The sequence below is a fragment of the Clupea harengus genome, chromosome 5 (assembly GCF_900700415.2).
Source record: "Clupea harengus chromosome 5, Ch_v2.0.2, whole genome shotgun sequence".
NCBI lineage: Eukaryota > Metazoa > Chordata > Actinopteri > Clupeiformes > Clupeidae > Clupea > Clupea harengus.
The window spans coordinates 13,206,760-13,211,622 of record NC_045156.1 but is presented as its reverse complement, the minus strand read 5'-3'; the positions used below and the strand labels follow the sequence as shown (position 1 = coordinate 13,211,622).

Here is a 4,863-nt window from a genome sequence, read left to right as displayed (position 1 = left end):
TTTCAGAAAAGCTATTTAGACATTTTAACAGAAATCACAGAAATACATTTATAATCAAGGAATGAAGTGGTAGATTTGTTTACGACGATGCAATAAAAACAAACTGTAAAAATGGTTTTACTGAGCCTTAAGGGCCACATATATAAACACCAAATAATGACACACATACACACACACACACAGACACACACACACACACACACACACACATTTCCCCTCAGCTGAACAAAACTGTGCAAGTTGATGTGGGAGGTAACAGGTTAGCTATGTTATTATTTCAATCAGTAACCTGTGTGTGTGTGTGTGTGTGTGTGTGTGTCGGCGTGTCCTGAGCAGCTGGTGAGACTAGTAGTGATTTCCGTGTGTGTGTGTGTCTGGGGTGGCCTCACTTCATGAACACTTAAGCAGTCAACCATCCACCAACTCTAATCAAATCAAGCGCGTGCAATATAACCGCTACGGCCCGCGCTCTCCAGCATCAGCGGAGTGACAAATACACGACATCCTCGACCCAGCTTGCAGACCCAGATGAACCTGTGTGTGTGTGTGTGTGTGTGTGTGTCTGTGTGTGTGTGTGTGTGTGTGTGTGTGTGTGTGTGTGTGACACACGGCATCCTCGCCCAGCCTGCAGACCCAGATGAACCTGTGTGTGTGTGTGTGTGTGTGTGCGTGTGTGTGCGTGTGTGTGTGTGTGTGTGTGTGTGTGTGTGTCTGTGTGTGTGTGTGTGTGTGACACCAGCCTGCAGACCCAGATGGGGAGCAGAGGGGCTGGGAAGAAAGAGACGCTTGTACTGGGAGAGGCTGGCTCCATTAATGGGGTATAAATGCTGCCTGAGAAACTGCCTGCACAGCACAATCTTAATCCTCCCCAGACCTGCCTCCTCCTCCTCCTCCTCCCCCTCCTCCTCCCCCGAAGAGCAGGGGGCTCTGGCGTCGACCCGGCCCTCACCCGGCACGGAGACGCGAGGGAAATGCTAATATTAGAAACTCTTGTGTTCCTCCGACCACAAGGGATATGGAGCTGGGTTTGTTCCCGCACCAAATCCTCAATGACAGAGAGAGAGTCTGAGTCCGAGTCGCTCCGCTCGGCTCCGCACGCTCCAACAGCACGCCTCTTCATCATTCTCAAACGCCAGGCAAGAGGGGAAGACGTCCAAACACTCCCGCTGAAATATGTACTTCATAAACTGATGTAATGGCCCTATGATCTTAATCTTACTGTGTTGTCAGTGAATCATATAACATCCTTTAAATAAACTTGACATCATATTACTCTTATATTAAACCCTGCATAATGTCTGAACCTACTACAACAACTAACTTACTGCCCCCCCCCCCTCACACACACACACACACACACACACACACACACACACACACACACACACACACACACACATACACACACACACACTCCCAATTCATTGCTGTTTCTCTTGTATGTTTTGCCTTGTTGTAACTGGTCTTGGAACAGTGGAATCAATACAAAGACTGTATCATAAGTCCCAGAATCTAGAAGAGTGTGCAGCTACAAAGCCTCCTCGTTCAGAAACAAGTCCTCTCCACCAGCTGACCTAAGGTGAGGTGAGGGAGAGGATCCAGCCAGACAGCACAGACTGTGCATGACTTCAGCTGCAAGTGCACTCAGTAGGTGTCAGAGTACGAGCCACGCTGCTCTCTGGCATCTGCTTCATTCAGCTCATCCACTTCACACCCCATCAGAGTCTAATAAGCAGAGTCTCAATGGCAGCCTGCTGGACCCACTGCGACCCAATGCAGAGGTTTGGTCCAACGCTTAGTCTCGGCTGAGAATTAACAGCCAGACACGCAAAAAAAAAAAGAGAAAGCGACAGAAAAGGAGGGAAAAAAAGAGAAAGACTCACACCAGTTATGTTTTCTGTCTGAGCAGTGAGGTGATAACGAAAACGAGACCAGTGCATCTCAGCGCAGCGATCGCATTCACTCATTAGGGTGTGTTTAGCTTGGTTAGCTGACCGCTTCTAGAAACATCACAGTGTGTTCTAGAAACAAATACCAACAAAAAAAGCTCCCATGTTTGAATGTTCTCCCACTCAAACTCATCCTGGCTCTAAAGAACTGTGATACCATTTTCCCCACGTGAGTCCAATGGGCTAGTATTAAGTCTCAACTCAAATATACAGCATTTTTATTATCAGCATGAGGCCTTTGACAGATTGTTTCCAAACGTATTAAAGATATTACAGCAGCAACATAATGAAGGGAAAACTGATGCATGCAGATTGAGCATGCAACTTCAGCATGTAGATTAAGCATGCAACTTCAGCATGTAGATTAAGCATGCAACTTCAGCATGCAGATTAAGCATGCAACTTCAGCATGCAGATAGCATGCCGTGTATTACCACAAGCAAGAACCCACACAAACACTTACAAATACACACAATAAAGCAGTTAAAAGTAATATCCACTATGTGTTGCTCACTACGTGTTTATGACCCCCAGTCACTGTCCACTAGACTAGCTGAAGTTTGGAACATGACCTAAATCTCCCTTCTTCCCCCACGATGGAGGCCGCTTAAGCAGGTCTCCCCTCTGAGGTACACCATACTACAAACGTGTGGATTCTTCTCTGTAGTGTTAAAGAGGGCCAACGAGAGTGTTGCTCTATCTTTCAATGTGAGATTGAGAAGACATGGGACCACATAAGGGCCGTGTCACAGCCAAGAGTATGAGATCCCATCCCATCCCTTTCTGATGAAACTAAAAGAAGCCCACCTTATGAGCTGATGTAGATGACACCCGACCAAAACTTCATCAAAATCCCATTTCAGACACAACAGTGTTATTTTATTATATAATTATGGAGCTATTATCATCAGGGTTGTTAGGCGTTAACAACCTATAACTTTACATCCCTACATGCTGCGTCTCCGCTTTGGACGGCTCGTACCCTGACTAACCTGCAGGACAGCATTCTACCCATTTCCACCAGGTAGTGAGCGCAGGTGATGGGGTTACTCTAGACTGCGGTCGGAAGGGAGGAGGGAGGACAGAGGCAGTGGCAGTGGCAGAGGCAGTGGAAGCAGCTGTTATATTTTAAACAGGAATATCCTGTCTCCCCAGTTCAACCAAGGAGCGAGATTTCACACATAGGGACACATACACACACAGAGACACACAAACTCTCACAACACACTGACAAATTACTTTAATGTATAAAACTAATAATCAAATTAACATATAGGCATGTCAATTGCACATATATGAGGTTCCATATCTCTTAATCATTTTGATTCTATTAGACTGAGATTCAGATTTACGGGGTTCAGAAGATGACAGAACATCACAGCGCTTTCAGTGGAAAAGTTCAAAAGAAACTTCATTCTTACTGAAGTGCTGTCACAGTAGTAACTGGTTTATTTCACAGTCGAAGTAGAAAACAACAGAAGTTCATATTTGACATCATTAGGTTCTACCCCGGTGATAAAGCGGAATATATCATTTATCTGTGTCAAAGATTCAGGTATTTATGACAAAGAATCTCTACATAAATATCAGACCTTCACCTTCCGGGCAAAATCTTCGTCATATAAATGTAATGGTGGCACCGAGACTACTATAACATTAAACTGTGTCAACAGCCAGCATGGATTTGAAACCACGGTCCATTTTAATTACTCTTATAATAACCCCCTCTTGACTCAATCAAGCTTACCGGTTAATCAATATCGGTAGGCCTAATAAAGACCGTACCAATCTGATGTTTTGAAATTTTTTAATTCAAAGAGCGCCAATAAAGAGCAAGATAACATAGAAAAGAAAGTAGGTATAGGCAACAAACAAGAAACGTAGCAACACTTTTTTGACAAAATTCATGATTAAGCACTTACCTTTGAGCGCGCTTGGGGAGTTGGTGAAAGTATTCCTCTCTGCGTCTTGTCCCGCTTTCTGTCGCTGTCACTGTTCTGACAAATAAAAACGTCTTGTTTTATTCCCAAAAGGAGTTTAAGGGAACTTTCAGGGCCAGACCTCAGTGGCTGCACGAAAAAATAAAAGTACATGTTGGACAATTCGGCCGTCAACACTGTATGCAGTTTGCAAACACGCGGAATGTTGCAAGTTAATATAAATTTACTGGAACCTTTCTGTACTTAAATTTCCCGAAAGCACACAGTGAAAGTCCTGGTCTAAGTAAGGCAAACACAATATAGCCCATCAATCTGCTTCTCTTTTCAGTATCCCTCCCTACGCGGGGAGTTCCAAGGAAAAATGCAAAATATGACAAAGATCTGAAAACTTCAGACGAGCAGCTTGAAAACTTCAGCTTAAAGCACTGAGACAAAGAGAGCGGCGAATACACAAACACTCACCTTATTTTAGTAATATGTTCAACTCTACCGAGTGGTCATCCAGAAGAAAACCTTATTTTTCAAACTTATATTTCTGGCGCGATTTTGCTATCGGTAATATTTCTCCTGGTTTGACAGTAAAGGTGGTATGCAAAGTATGAGTTTGGTATGAAATCCACGCACTTCACTGAAAACGAAGGGAAAAAAAAGTTTCAAGGAGGAGCCATTGCTGAGCGTCAATCAACAAAGTTGGGGGCAGAGACTTCTCCAAAATCCCCACCCCCACGATTTGGAATGCTGCACGTACAGTACAGTGAAATGTAACGAAGTGTCTTGAGAAAGTAAAATATTTGTGGTTGAGCATATCAGTTACCTTCAAATATGCATTGAAAATCAAGGTTATGATCTTGTCGCGAATAAGCCTATGCATTATTATATTCTGCAAACAAACTTCAGTCTACATCTTGTGGTCATAAGGAGGTTATGTACACAATGTGCACCTCTTTTAATAAATGCATATGCCTAGTATTTTC

The 4,863-nt window shown here is 43.8% G+C and overlaps 1 protein-coding gene across 3 annotated transcripts in view; it reads right to left on the bottom strand.

Moving 5' to 3' along the window:
• Window positions 1-4,569, bottom strand: part of LOC105907572 (transcriptional enhancer factor TEF-5-like) — a 56,213-nt gene extending 51,644 nt beyond the window's left edge. For 2 of the 3 annotated variants that reach the window (XM_012835938.3, XM_031567773.2), the window contains exons 1-2: window positions 4,352-4,569; window positions 3,872-4,018 (exon numbers count right to left, since the gene is read on the bottom strand). The gene's annotated coding sequence lies outside the window, so the exon portion shown is untranslated. The remainder of the gene's footprint in view (window positions 1-3,871; window positions 4,019-4,351) is intronic. The other variant, XM_042707822.1, reaches the window with a different exon arrangement.
• Window positions 4,570-4,863: the final 294 nt, after the last annotated feature.